This window comes from Triticum urartu, chromosome 6A (genome assembly GCF_056163025.1).
Source record: "Triticum urartu cultivar PI428250 chromosome 6A, HENAU_Tu73, whole genome shotgun sequence".
Taxonomy (NCBI): Eukaryota; Viridiplantae; Streptophyta; class Magnoliopsida; order Poales; family Poaceae; genus Triticum; species Triticum urartu.
The window spans coordinates 550,783,792-550,800,040 of NC_141878.1; the positions used below are offsets into that span (position 1 = coordinate 550,783,792).

General features: G+C 42.8%; 1 protein-coding gene across 2 annotated transcripts in view; it reads left to right on the top strand.

Moving 5' to 3' along the window:
* The window catches only part of LOC125514911 (uncharacterized), a 35,605-nt gene extending 21,052 nt beyond the window's left edge, over nt 1-14,553 (top strand). For both annotated transcript variants that reach the window (XR_015608814.1, XR_015608813.1), the window contains exon 9: nt 1,347-14,553. The gene's annotated coding sequence lies outside the window, so the exon portion shown is untranslated. The remainder of the gene's footprint in view (nt 1-1,346) is intronic.
* The last annotated feature ends 1,696 nt before the right edge of the window (nt 14,554-16,249 follow it).

Below are 16,249 nucleotides of genomic sequence, written 5' to 3' on the forward strand. Positions count from 1 at the left end.
TTTTTCAAATGTACACCAAACTCGTAACTCAAATATTCTCCTCCATGATCAGATTATGATGATATTCAACTTCACTCTGAAATTCTTTGAACTTTTCAAAAGTTTCAGACTTATGTTTCATTAAGTAGATATACCCATATCTGCTTAAGTCATCTATGAAGGTGAGAAAATAACGATATCCGCCACGAGCCTCAACATTCATCGGACCACATACATCTGCATGTATGATTTCCAACAAATCTGTTGCTCTCTCCATAGTTCCGGAGAACGGTGTTTTAGTCATCTTGCCCATGAGGCACGGTTCACAAGTACCAAGTGATTCATAATCAACTGTTTCCAAAAGTCCATCACTATGGAGTTTCTTCATGGGCTTTACACCGAAATGACCTAAACGACAGTGCCACAAATAAGTTGCACTATCATTATCAACTCTGCATTTTTTGGTTTCAACATTACAAATATGTGTGCCACTACTATCGAGATTCAATAAGAATAGACCATTCTTCAAGGGTGCATGACCATAAAAGATATTACTCATATAAATAGAACAACCACTATTCTCTGATTTAAATGAATAACCGTCTCGCATGAAACAAGATCCAGATATAATGTTCATGCTCAACGCTGGTATCAAATAACAATTATTTAGGTTGAATACTAATCCCGAAGGTAGATGTAGAGGTAGCGTGCCGACCGCGATCACATCAACTTTGGAACCATTTCCCACGCGCATCGTCACCTCGTCCTTAGCCAATCTTCGTTTAATCCGTAGCCCCTGTTTCGAGTTGCAAATATTAGCAACAGAACCAGTATCAAATACCCAGCTGCTACTGCGAGCATTAGTAAGGTACACATCAATAACATGTATATCACATATACCTTTGTTCACCTTGCCATCCTTCTTATCCGCCAAATACTTGGGGCAGTTTCGCTTCCAGTGACCAGTTTGCTTGCAGTAGAAGCACTCAGTTTCAGGCTTTGGTCCAGACTTGGGTTTCTTCTCTTGAGCAGCAACTTGCTTGCTGTTCTTCTTGAAGTTCCCCTTCTTCTTCTCTTTGCCCTTTTTATTGAAACTAGTGGTCTTGTTGACCATCAACACTTGATGCTCCTTCTTGATTTCTACCTCCGCAGCTTTTAGCATTGCGAAGAGTTCGGGAATCGTCTTATCCATACCTTGCATGTTATAGTTCATCACGAAGCTCTTGTAGCTTGGTGGCAGTGATTGGAGAATCCTGTCAATGACGCTATCATCCGGAAGATTAACTCCTAGTTGAATCAAGTGATTATTATACCTAGACATCTTGAGTATATGCTCACTGACATAACTATTCTCCTCCATCTTGCAGCTGTAGAACTTTTTGGAGACTTCATATCTCTCAATTCGGGCATTTGCTTGAAATATTAACTTCAACTCCTGGAACATCTCATATGCTCTATGACGTTCAAAACGTCGTTGAAGACCCGGTTCTAAGCCGTAAAGCATGGCACACTGAACTATTGAGTAGTCATCAGCTTTGCTTTGCTAGACGTTCATAACATCTGGTGTTGCTCCTGCAGCATGCCTGGCACCCAGCGGTGCTTCCAGGACGTAATTCTTCTGTGCAGCAATGAGGATAATCCTCAAGTTACGGACCCAGTCCGTATAATTGCTACCATCATCTTTCAACTTTGCTTTCTCAAGGAACGCATCAACTTTGCTTCCGTATAATTACACCAACCGGGACTAAGAGGTTTAGGGTTTTATGATTTATTTTTCCTTTTAATTTTGTGTTTCCATTTAATCCCTTTTCATTTCAAACATATTTTACGCTACTACACAGTGTACACGTTATGCATATATATATAAATAGAATTTCTTGTAGAACCATATATATATAAATAGAATTTCTTGTAGAACCATATATATATATCATCGAATTTCTCGCACGACCATTCACATACATACATATACATATACATATACATATGACATATACATATACATATACATACACACGCACGCACACACACACACACGCACACACACACACACACACACACACACACATATATATATATATATATATATGGCAAATTTTATCTATCACCGGTGGTAGTTACCACCACTTCAGTTATGTATGTTGTATGTGATGGAAATATGCCCTAGAGGCAATAATAAAGTTGTTATTTATATTTCCTTATATCATGATAAATGTTTATTATTCATGCTAGAATTTTATTAACCAGAAACTTAGTACATGTGTGAATAAATAGACAAAACAGAGTGTCCCTAGTATGCCTCTACTTGACTAGCTCATTAATCAAAGATGGTTAAGTTTCCTGACCATAGACATGTGTTTTCATTTGATAAACGGGATCACATCATTAGGAGAATGATGTGATGGACGACCCATCCGTTAGCTTAGCATAATGATCATTTAGTTTTATTGCTATTGCTTTATTCATGACTTATACATGTTCCTCTGACTATGAGATTATGCAACTCCCGAATACCGGAGGAACACCTTGTGTGCTATCAAACGTCACAACGTAACTAGGTGATTATAAAGATGCTAACAAAATTGAACTAGGTATGATGACACCGATGATCGAATCTTGGGCAAGTAACATACCAATGACAAAGGGAATGACGTATGTTGTTATGCGGTTTGACCGATAAAGATCTTCGTAGAATATGGAGGAGCCAATATGAGCATCCAGGTTCTGCTATTGGTTATTGACCGGAGATGTGTCTCGGTCATGTCTACATAGTTCTCGAACCCGTAGGGTCCGCACGCTTAACGTTCGATGATGATTTGTATTATGAGTTATGTGTTTTGGTGATCGAAGTTTGTTCGCAGTCCCGGATGAGATCACGGACATGACAAGGAGTCTCTAAATGATCAAGAGGTAAATATTGATATATTGGAAGGTAGTATTCAGACACCAGAAGGGTTCCGGAGTGTATCGGGTACATATAGGAATACCGGAAGGGTTACCAGAACCCCCCGGGGAAAGATATGGGCCATATGGGCCATAGGAGGGAGGCTAACCATCCCACAAGGGGCTGGTGCACCCCCCACAAGGGAGGAGGCCGAATAGGATTAGGGAAGGGGGCGGCGCCCCCCTTTCCTTCTCCTACTCCCTCTCCTTTCCCCCTTTCCCCTCCGAAAGAAGGAAAAAGGGGGGGGGGGCGAGTCCTACTAGGACTGGAGTAGTAGGACTCTCCTTTGCTTGGCGCGCCCCTTGGTGGCCGGCCTCCTCCTCCCCTCCTTTATATACGGGGGCAAGGGGGCACCCAAACGCACAACACACAATCTCTTAGCCGTGTGCGGTGCCCCCCTCCACAGTTCAACACCTCGGTCATATTGTCGTAGTGCTTAGGTGAAGCCCTGCGCCGGTAACTTCATCATCACCACCGCCATGCCGTCGTGCTGACAAAACTCTCCCTTGTCCTCAACTGGATCAAGAGCTCGAGGGACGTCATCGTGCTGAACGTGTGCAGAACACGGAGGTGTTGTATGTTCGGTACTTGGATCGTTGGATCGTGAATACGTTCGACTACATCAACCACGTTACTAAACGCTTCTGCTTTTGGTCTACGAGGGTACGTGGAGACACTCTCACCCTCTCATTGCTATGCATCTCCTAGTTAGATCTTGCGTGATCGTAGGAATTATTTTGAATTACTACGTTCCCCAACAGTGGCATCCGAGCCAGGTCTATGCGTAGATGATATATGCACGAGTAGAACACAAAGAGTTGTGGGCGATAATAGTCATACTTCTTACCACCAACGTCTTACTTTGATTCAGCGGTATTGTTGGATGAAGCGGCCCGGACTGACATTACATGACCGTGTTTATGAGACTGGTTCTACCGACGTACTTCGCACACAGGTGGCTGGCGGGTGTCTGTTTCTCCAACTTTAGTTGAATCAAGTTTGACTATGGCCGGTCCTTGTTGAAGGTTAAAAGAGCACACTTGACGAAAAATCGTTGTGGTTTTGATGCGTAGGTAAGAACGGTTCTTGCTAGAAGCCCGTAGCAGCCACGTAAAACTTGCAACAACAAAGTAGAGGACGTCTAACTTGTTTTTGCAGGGCATGTTGTGATGTGATATGGTCAAGACGTGATGAGATATAAATTGTTGTATGATATGATCATGTTCTGTAAAAGTTATCGGCAACTGGCAGGAGCCTTATGGTTGTCGCTTTGTTGTATGAAATGCAATCTCCAGGTAATTGCTTTACTTTATCACTAAACGGTAGCGATAGTCGTAGAAGCAATAGTTGGCGAGACGACAACAATGCTACGATGGAGATCAAGGTGTCAAGCCGGTGACGATGGAGATCATGACGATGCTTTGGAGATGGAGATCAAAGGCACAAGATGATGATGGCCATATCATGTCACATATTTTGATTGCATGTGATGTTTATCCTTTATGCATCTTATTTTGCTTAGTACGGCAGTAGCATTATGAGATGATCCCTAATTAAATTTCAAGGGACAAGTGTTCTCCCTAAGTATGCACCGTTGCTACAGTTCGTCGTGCCAAGACACCACATGATGATTGGGTGTGATAAGCTCTACGTTCACATACAATGGGTGTAAGCCAGTTTTGCACGTGAAGAATACTCGGGTTAAACTTGACGAGCCTAGCATGTGCAGATATGGCCTCAGAACACTGAGACCGAAAGGTCGAACGTGAATCATATAGTAGATATGATCAACGTAGTGATGTTTAACATTGAAAACTACTCCATCTCACATGATGATCGGACATGGTTTAGTTGATATGGATCACGTGATCATTTAAATGACTAGAGGGATGTCTATCTAAGTGGGAGTTCCTAAGTAATATGATTAATTGAACTTTAATTTATCATGAACTTAGTCCTGATAGTTTTTGCATATCTATGTTGTCGATCAATAGCTTGCGTATAGCTCCCATGTTTTATTTTTGATATGTTCCTAGAGAAAAATAAGTTGAAAGATGATAGTAGCAATGATGCGGACTGGGTCCGTGATCTGAGGATTATCCTCATTGCTGCACAGAAGAATTATGTCCTTGATGCACCGCTAGGTGACAGACCTATTGCAGGAGCAGATGCATGCGTTATGAATGTTTGGCAAGCTCGGTATGATGACTACTTGATAGTTTAGTGCACCATGCTTTACGGCTTAGAACCGGGACTTCAAAAATGTCTGGAATGCTAAGGAGCATATAAGATGTTCCAAGAGATGAAATTTGTATTTTAGACTCATGCCCGAGTTGAGAGGTATGAGACCACTGACAAGTATTTTGCCTACAAGAAGGAGGAGAATAGCTCAACCAGTGAGCATGTGCTCAGAATGTCTGAGTACTACAATCGCTTGAATCAAGTGGGAGTTAATATTCCACATAAGATAGTGATTGACAGAGTTCTCTAGTCACTATCACCAAGTTACTGGAATTTCGTGATGAACTATAATATGCAAGGGATGACAAAAATGATTCCCGAGCTCTTCGCGATACTGAAATCGATGAAGGTTGAAATCAAGAAAAGCATCAAGTGTTGATGGTTGACAAGACCACTCGTTTCAAGTAAAAGGGCAAGGAAAGAAAGGGAACTTCAAGAAGAATGTGCAAGCAAGTTGCCACTCCCATGAAGAAGCCCAAAGCTAGACCCAAGCCTGAAACTGAGTGCTTCTACTGCAAAGGAAATGGTCACTGGAAGCGGAACTGCCCCAAATACTTGGCGGATAAGAAGGATGGCAAAGTGAACAAAAGTATATATGATATACTTGTTATTGATGTGTACTTTACTAGTGTTCATAGTAGGCCTAGGGTATTTGATACTGGTTCAGTTGCTATTCTTAGTAACTTGAAACAGGAGTTACAAAATGAACAGAGACTAGTTGAGGGCGAGGTGACGATGTGTGTTGGAAGTGATTCCAAGGTTGATAAGATCACCATCGCACACTCCCTTTACCTTCGAGATTAGTGTTGTCCTAAAATAAATGTTATTTGGTGTTTGCGTTGAGCATAATATGATTGGATCATGTTTATTGCAATATGGTTATTCATTTAAGTCAAAGAATAATTGTTATTCTATTTACATGAATAAAACCTTCTGTGGTCATACACCCAAGGTGAATGGTTTATTGAATCTCGATCTTAGTGATACACATATTCATAATATTGATGCCAAAATATGCAAAGTTGATAATGATAGTGCAAATACTAGTGGCACTGCCGTTTAGGTCATATTGGTGTAAAGCGCATGAAGAAACTCCATGCGGATGGACTTTTGGAATCACCAGATTATGAATCATTTGATGCTTGCGAACCATGCCTCATGGGCAAGATGACTAAGACTCCATTCTCCGGAACAATGGACCGAGCCACTGACTTATTGGAAATAATACATACCAATGTATGCGGTCCGATGAGTGTTGAGGCTCGCGGCGGGTATCATTATTTTCTGACCTTCACAAATGATTTGAGCAGATATGGGTATATCTACTTAATGAAACATAAGTATGAAACATTTGAAAAGTTCAAAGAATTTCAGAGTGAAGTGGAAAATCATCGTAACAAGAAAATAAAATTTCTACGATTTGATCGTGGAGGTGAATATTTGAGTTATGAGTTTGTCCTTCATCTAAAACAATGTGGAATAAATTTCACAACTCACGTCACCTGGAACACCATAGCATAATGGTGTGTCCGAACGTCGTAACCATACTTTATTGGATATGGTACGATCTATGATGTCTCTTACCGATTTACCATTATCGCTTTGGGGTTATGCATTACAGACAACTGCAATCACGTTAAATAGGGCACCATCTAAATCCGTTGAGACGACACCATATGAACTGTGGTTTAGCAAGAAACCTAAGTTGTCGTTTCTTAAAGTTTGGGGCTGTGATGCTTATGTGAAAAAGCTTCAACCTGATAAGCTCGAACCCAAATCAGAGAAATGCATCTTCATAGGATACCCAAAGGAAACTATTGGGTACACACAGATCCGAAGGCAAGATATTCGTTGCTAAGACTGGATGCTTCCTAGAGAAGGAGTTTATCTCGAAAGAAGTGAGTGGGAGGAAAGTAGAACTTGATGAGGTAATTGTACCTTCTCCTGAATTGGAAAGTAGTCCATCACAGAAATTAGTTCCAGTGATTCATATATCAATAAGTGAGGAAGCTAATGATAAGGATCATGAAACTTCAGATCAAGTTACTACCGAACCTCGTAGGTCAACCAGAGTATGGTCCGCACCAGAGTGGTATGGTAATCCTGTTCTGGAAGTCATGTTACTAGACCATGAAGAACCTACGAACTATGAGGAAGCCATGATGAGCCCAGATCCCGTGAAATGGCTTGAGGCCATGAAATCTGAGATGGGATTCATGTATGAGAACAAAGTATGGACTTTGATTGACTTGACTGATGATCGGCGAGCCATTGAGAATAAATGGATCTTCAAGAGGAAGACGGACGCTGATAGTAGTGTTACTATCTACAAAGCTCGAATTGTCGCAAAAAGTTTTCGACAAGTTCAAGGTATTGACTATGATAAGATTTCACTACTGCAGGATGCTGCTAACGCGACACTACGATCAGAGACCCTTCGAGAAACTATGTGCAATGCAATAATCACAAATGGTGCTGTATGAAAACCGTCAGCAATGATGCAAAACGTTTGCGACGGAGGATGCATCAAACACGGTTCAAATTTTAGTTGTGTGTGCGATGCAGGGCATACGGTTCAGCTCAATTAACTGTTTGCGATGACGAGGAACAAAAGAAATGGGCAACCAGATGAAGGTGTGTGCGATGTACAACATACGGTTTACTCGGATGAACTGGTTGTGATTAGGCAACACAAAATAAACGGTCAGCAAGATTCAAGGTGTGTGCGATATATGGCATGCGGTTCACTCGGATGAACTGTTTATGTTGAGACATGAGAACAGAAACAGTTCAAATGAACAAGATGTGTGTGATACGAGGCAAACAGGTCTGTAATCAGAAACGTGTGCGAAGACCGATAAGAACACAAATGATTACTGCTAACAAGCCGTGTTTGTTGTGAGAAAACGATTGCTGGTATACAATTGTGAGTGATTGATGAAAACATCACCGACAGGTTCCATTGTTTAGTTCGTGTGCGATGTGATCTTCTTTGTTCGCACACCATCTATGCTCTGTCTATAGAGCATCAACATATATACTTAAAAAGACAACATTGCATAACCAAATTAACCATACAATTACACAAGTGACTACACACATAACATTTCCACACACCAAAGTAAGCAATTACAAGTAGGAGAAACGAGGATCTAATCATCTACTTATTGTTGCGACAATGCTTGCCATTGCTCTGCTTCTGGCTGGATCCCTGGCCGTTTTGGGGAAGGAGGGACTTCCTCATGTCAACGATCTGCTGGTACATGTCGTAGCTTGTGTACGCCTCCTTGGCCGCGTACACGATGTGAGCTTTGTTGAGTTTCTCCATCCAGGCCGAGTGCCAGGCACGCTTGTCCTTGTTGCACGAATCCTTCATGTCTCTGTAGTAGGGGTCTAGGTGAGGTGAACTAGTGAGTCCTTCTCATGCTCCTTGCTGCCCCAGATCTTCTATTGGCCCTGGATGTTGACAAGATTCTGGTAGGCGATGCCCGAACTCTCGAGCGCCTTTACATCGTTGGTGATGTCCACTGTAGCGAACATGTAGTGGGGGCCATTGACAAACCTGGCGAAACGCTCGCAAGGCCTTGTGGCCAGGCAGTAGTGGTAGACAAGGATGTGGTGGCGCACGCACATCTGGGCGACGACGACCTTGGGACGAGACCCGGCACGAGCGCGGGTGTACTCGAGGTCGAACCTGACCACCTTGTACTTCTCCTCTTCAAGCAACAGCTCCATGATGTGGATGGAGTGCTCCACCCAGACCGGATCGTTGGCGTACACCACCGAGAGGTCCATGAACCTTCTGTGGGTGCCCACCACGTCACGCATGGTGAACTGCTGCTCGTCGTCCGCAGCCGCTCGGAGCGCCATCGGAGCCGCGCAGGATACCCTCTAAGAATTTCTCGTGGTGGGTGTGCTTCTTGCAAGGGTGGGGCGTGATTGAAAGGTTGAAGAGACACAAGGGTAGGTTAAATGGCCGCTGTAATAAATGGGGGCCGACCAGGTTGTAATTGTCACGTCTTGTCATGGCATTCATAGCGGAGGATTCCAGAATCCAGTGCATGCTTGACAACACCGCACCCCAGGCGTGGACACTCGAGTGCGGTAATTAATTCTGCGCTCTACAATGCACACGATGGAAGAAACCAACTGTGTGCAATAATGTTGAAGATCACAGTCGAGTTAGCTATACAGATCGTGTGCTGTGAGATTGACAAGGTAAACTAATTTGAGAATGGTTAATAAAATTTAAGACCATTGCATATTAAGGTCAAAAATAGTGCTAGCAATATACGAGCCTCATACGATGCCATTTCAACGATTGTACCACAAAAGCTCGAAATGTTATAAGGTTCAAATTCTAGAGTTATATGGCTCAAATTCGAAGATTACAAGGTTCAAACTGATATTAGAAATGAAATTCAGCTCATCAGCTGCAAACGCTCGTGCGATGAACATGGATATCAAAGAGGTTCAAACTAATATCACCGCTTCTAAGTCTGGCTTCGAAACCTCACAATTTTTGCAAAGGGGTCAGCCACTGAGATGTCATGTATGGGGTTGACCCGATGACTTTCGATTACTCTGTCATCTGATGTTCCAAAATGAAATTCAGCATTTTTGGAGCCTACTCCATTCTACCGCAAGCGCCGTCTCTGATCAATAGACCATTCATATTTGCGAAATAAATGTAGGGCGAACCTCATTTCCTTCAGCACCCTTGCTCTGAGAATAAAGAACCTGACGAATATAATCTCTGGTAAGGTCCCTCAGTAGGAGTTCAAAGTAATTTCTGAGAGATGCAGATCTAGTCATTTGACATGATTGTTATATTGTATCACATTATCCACCACCGGGCCTAATCTTATCTGCAAAAGAAGAAAACGTATTAGTGCCTACATGCAGTTTTGAACATTACTACACGACTAGCTATTTGGTTTGCAGGATTTGTAAAATGCACTAACATGCCATCTTCGATCTGACATGATTAACATAGGCATTTGATTACATTCTAGGAAAATGTAGCCTTCTTCACAAGAGGTTGGAGTGGATGAAAAGTTCCCTAAGAAAACTAGTACAGATGAATCCAGAGGAGAAATGCTTATTGATTGTAACCATATGGATCAAGCAACCAATATGGGGGGGGCATGTATGTACTAAAATCCTCCAAAAGAACCTTCAGAAATCGTAGTACATTGTCATTGTAAACTTGGAAAAAGGTGTCACAAATTGAACTCCCTTATGGTTAACATTTAACAGGAAAGGAACATCACCTTGATATATAGCTTCTCGAGGCACGGAAAGCATCTCAGGAAACTAACAACTTGCTCCAGGTCGGGCCCGATAGATTCTAGTGGCAAGACCTTCAGTGTGCGCAGTTTCGGGGTCAAGCTTGTCGGAATCATTTTCTGAATGACAGACGAACAAACATCTTCAAAATTAGAAATAATGTTAATTTGTAGAAGGAGAGGTAGAAGGCGGCTATTGTACCTGAACGGGTGTGGATCCAATAACAAGTTCGGAGTACTTGTCAGACGAGTAGCCCACCACTGACAATTTAGGCGCAGAAATGACATTGATTCTTGTTGGACCTTCTTGATCACCTACAAGTAATCTCTCAAGTGCAGGTGTGTCCTGGATGACCATACCGTGGTCCACCTTTTGTGATGTCTTCCTGCCGCACCAGCAACACACATAAATAGTCCGAAGAGTCATGGAGGTGATGTGGAAGGTACTCATCCCATTGATCGCCTAAAGACGAAGGTACTCGAGTGTAGTACATCCATGGAGCAGGCGCTCCATGTCACCTTTTGAGAGGCAGATGACGAAGAGCTTGAGGTGCTTCAGTCGTGGTAGAATAAGAGCAGGTGCATCATTAAGGGGCGGGAAATGGCATTTCCTGAACTTGTTGACGCACAGCGTGGGCACGAGGCGGAGTGCGGATGTTGGTAGTGAACGCATATGCCCATCATCAAAAGTGAGCTCCTCGAGCTGATCTAGGGCAGGGGATCGGAACCAGTCATCAAGCTTGGCTTGGTCCTTGCCGTTGGAACGAAACATGCCCATTCTAAGGCCTTTGGTTGGGCCAAGGTGACTGCGGAGGATCTTGGAGAACGCATCCAAGCTTTTGCGATAGCCATGGCAGAGCTCGTGGGTGTCGATGGGGTCGAGAGGGCTGGAGTTCCATAGGGGGCGCCACCGCCGGGAAAGGAGGCTTGTTTGTGCCCCATATTTGATTGGGAGGAGGGAGATGATGACTCTCAACATATCAGCGGGGAGGCTGCTGATTAAGTCTAGGCCTGCTGGAGTCGCTTGCGGTTCTAGCTCGCCCCGCCTCCACTTGTTGGCAGCCCCGTTCTCCACCTCCGGAGTCTCCTTGTCAGCGGCGCTTTCTGATAGAAATGGGAGTACAGAGAATATTTAGTTAAAACAGGGCAATAGAAAAGTGTATTGGTAACTAGAAGTTATTAGGTAGGAATATAGTAAGATAAGGGAATAACAATTGGTTGCTTAAATACTACACAATTCATTTGACATTGCTGGGTAAGTCAACATATGCAGATAGTTGAAAAGAAAACTTACTTCAAACAAAGTCTGGACGGATGATTTTTTCGGGGAAGTTAGCATATATCTCATGACCAGGCCCTTCTATGTGTAGTTCAATTTTAGTGCCAGCTTTCAGTACATAAAACTTTGCAATTTCATTCCAAAATCCAGTGCCAAAATAGGAGTCACCACGTTCATCAAGTCTTACAGTGGCAATGATTGTAAATCTATGGTTTGTGCGCAGTATGACATTCGTGGAGCCTTGATGTATGTAAAGAGAAAAGGTGTGCACTACACAATCTGTTGCATAGCAAGGGATGTCCTGTAGAAAATGGTAGGATTGTTAAAGAAAATATGGTAACATGCAAATATGGGCCCAATTTGAAAGAACTGTACAACAGTTGAAATTGAAGGACAAAAGTCTATAATTGAACAGATAGGGTAAACATGATGTCATGGAAATATGAGAGTAATCGAAAGAACAATACATCATTAATTTTCCTAATATAGAAGGAAGAGGAGAAAAATCCCCTTTGACGTATATGGTGCATGTGGCACCTTTTATCCAAATGTAGCAATATTTAGAATATGTTCAGGAAAGTAGGCCATGCCAACCGATTTAGGGTGAGATTGAACATACCGCGCGCGTCCTCAAGTTATCTGGTACGATGAGATGGAATCTCTGGCGGCGGTCGCCAAGTCCTGAAGTATCGGCGCACTATACATTCTATGAATGAAAGAAAACCCTCAAATCAGATCAAATAAAAATGAATTCACGGCGATTTCCACTGGGTGATTAAAGGAGGCAGATGAACTGGGATAAGAGATGAGATAATATCTCATTAAATTAGTTATCTTGTCGTCCATGAGAAAGAACCCTCAGTACGGCAGATTCCCCAACCGAGTGGAGCTGGGTCGACCGCGAGCAGCGTCGAGAAAGTTGATGGCGATAGGCGGCGGCAAGTGGAAGTGGCGAAATGCGGTGGGCTTTGTCGGCAGCCTGGCGGCGACGACATGCGTCAAGCTAAGTGTTTACCACCGCGATAGGCGGTGCCATGGCATAGACGCAGAGGAGCTTGTGCAGGTGTGAATGGGGAACGTACCGGAGGGGCCGAGGGGGTGGCGGGCGGGGTGAGGGTTTTTGTGACGTGGGGATGGTGAGGGTTTTCTGTCCCACAAAGAATTTTGGGGGTGACGGTTTGCTAGAGCAAACCGTGTGTGATTGACGCAGCAGGAAAAATGATAGTCATTGCACATGGTTCCAATTTTGGGAACCGTGTGTGATTGACGTACTACCTCCGTCCTGGTTTATTGGTCCCATGTTGTAATTTTTACCAAAATTTGGCGAAATATTTAACATTCTCAGACATAGATAGCATACATGTACATAAGAATAGTTCAACCATAAGTACATAGTTCAACCATCATTAAGCATACTCAAGCGTACATAGTCCGATCCATCCCACATATCATCTCACATGCGGCCGGCACGATCCTGAAGCTTCTCCAGGTACTCGGCATACGCGCCGTGCGCCACCCTGCGAGAATACTTCTGCTTGAAGGAGCCAATGACCCGTCCTCTTGCATGCGCCAGAACACTTAGATATGCGTCATGAATCTTGTGGTTGCGAAATGGGCATCCATAGCCATCGTTCCAGGTCCTAATACACCTGTTATGCATTCCCGCATAAAGCTCCCTCAGGATTCGCCTCTTGTACCTCCTTTGGGCATCTTCGTCCTCGCTGTCCACATCATCAGACAACACCTATACATATAGTAAAACAAATTTGGCACCAAATCACCGATTATATGCCATGAAGTAGGATTAGGAATTTATGGCTATTTATTTATACATATTCAGATATTATGGTTTGATTTTTAAGCACATTCGTCTGTGTACAGACCAATCTTGAAGAAAATAATGGCACAAACATATGTAGGTCATTGATACATCTCCAACGTATCTACAATTTATGAAGTATTCATGCTATTATATTATCCATCTTAGATGTTTTATATGCTATTTTATATGATTTTTGGGACTAACCTATTAACCTAGAGCCCAGTGCCAGTTTCTGTTTTCCCCTTGTTTTTGAGTATTGCAGAAAAGGAATACCAAATGGAGTCCAATTGATGTGCCAAATTTTGATGGTTTTTTATGGACCAAAAGAAGCCCCCGGAGTAAAAGAGTTGGGCTAGAAGAGTCCCGAGCCGTCCACAAGGGTGGGGGGCGCGCCCCACCCCCTGGGCGTGGGCCCCTATCTCGTGGACGACTCGGAGACCCCCCTGACGTGAAACCGATGCCAAAAATTCCTATAAATACAGAAAACCCCAGAAAATAACCTAGATCAGATGTTCAGCCGCCGCAAGCCTCTGTAGCCACGAGAAATCAATCTAGGCCCTCTCTGGCACCCTGCCGGAGGGGGCCATCATCACCGGAGGCTATGGAGGAGGATCCCGGAGGGGCCATCATCACCATGAAGGCCAAGGACTAGAGGGAGAACCTCTCCCCATCTAGGGGGGAGGCCATGGAGGAGGAAGCACAAGGGGGAGAACCTCTCCTCCTCTCTCTTGGTGGCACCGGTGAGCCATCGAGAGGGGAATCATCGCCGCGGTGATCGTCTTCATCAACATCACCATCATCATCATCACCCTCATCTCTTTTACGCGGTCCACTCTCCCGCACCCCGCTGTAATACCTACTTGAACATGGTGCTTTATGCCACATATTATGATCCAATGATGTGTTGCCATCCTATGATGTTTTGAGTAGATATCCTTTGTCTTTGGGTTGATTGATGATCTAGATTGGCACGAGTTGTATGTTTTATTTTGGTGCTGTCCTATTGTGCCCTCCGTGTCGCGCAAGCGTGAGGGATTCCCACTATAGGGTGTTGCAATACGTTCATGATTCGCTTATAGTGGGTTGCTTGAGTGACAGAAGCATAAACCCGAGTAAGGGGGTTGTTGCGTATGGGATAAAGGGGACTTGATGCTTTAATGCTATGGTTGGGTTTTACCTTACTGATCTTTAGTAGTTGCGCGGATGCTTGCTAGAGTTCCAATCATAAGTGCATATGATCCAAGAATAGAAAGTATGTTAGCTTATGCCTCTCCCTCATATGAAATTGCAATGACGACCACCGGTCTTGTTAACAATTGCCTAAGACAATTCCGCACACCGATCCATCATTATTCCACACTCGCTATTTATAATATTTAGTAATATATTCTAACTTTATGATAACAGCACCTACTTTTATATTTTATCTCTCCGATACCATGCAAATTTATCCTCTTCATACCCACAACATAGTTTTATTTCTCGTTTCTAGTTGGAAGCAAACGTTCGGTGTACGTAGAGTCGTATCAGTGGAAGATAGGGCTTGAGAGAATATTGATCTTACCTTTAGCTCCTTGTGGGTTCGACACTCCATACTTATCACTTCCACCATTGGGAATTGCTACGATGATTCCCTGCACTTGGGGATTATCAAGCTCTTTTCTGGCGCCGTTGCTGGGGAGCAATAGCGTGGGGTTGATATTCTTGTGTATGCTTGTTTGCTTTCTTCACTAAGTAGATTTTTTTTTCATTTTTTGTTTCTGTTTAGTTGTGGGTGAAACATAATTTTTTTTAAAAGAATGAAAATACAAAAAAATTTACTTGCCTCTCACACCTAAAAAGTTTTTCAATAAGAGAAGTGATTGGAAGGTTATGCATTGGAGAAATGAGGGTCGACCTTGCACACTTGTGTTGATGCTCATGGAAACAATGTAAAAAATTTCATGGAAGCTTCTATGAAAATAATTATCCCCTTGTATATATCCATTGTATTATAAAAATAATGTGCCAAGCCTTGGTTTTAGGACGATTAGATTGCTTGTTTACTTTGTGCAGTACAAAAACAGAAACTTTGGCTGTAGCACGTGATTTTAAATTTTTTACTGGAAAGCCAAATGGGTCTGAAACTTTTTGCACATTACTTCTATACAAATTTTTTAAATTTTCATATTTTTTAGAATTGTTTGGAGTTACATAAGTTTACTAAACTTCCAGATTACTACAGACTGTCCTGTTTTTGACAGATTCTGTTTTCTATGAGTTGTTCTCTTATTTTGATGAATCTATGGGTAGTATCGGGGGGTATGAACCATGGTGAAGTTGGAATACAGTAGATATAGTTCTAATATGAAATTTCAATAAGTTTGAAACAGTACCTAAAGGTAGTGATTTGCTTTATTTACACTAATGGATCTCACAAAGTTTTTGTTAAAGTTTTGCACTACAAAAAAAATACACTTCCATGATGATATGTGTTTGTCACAGTAGGCCGCGTTTTTTGTCATGCATGTACATCCATGAAAAATTTATGACAGAATCAAGATAGTCATACCTGTGCTGTCGTAGAAGTGTTCCATGACATTACCAAAATTATCATCACGGAAGTGTCCACTTCCATGACGATAAATCGCGCGTCACAGAAGTGCTTTCGTCAAGGGTGGCCGGCACGTGGCATCCACCATAACGGAACACCGTTA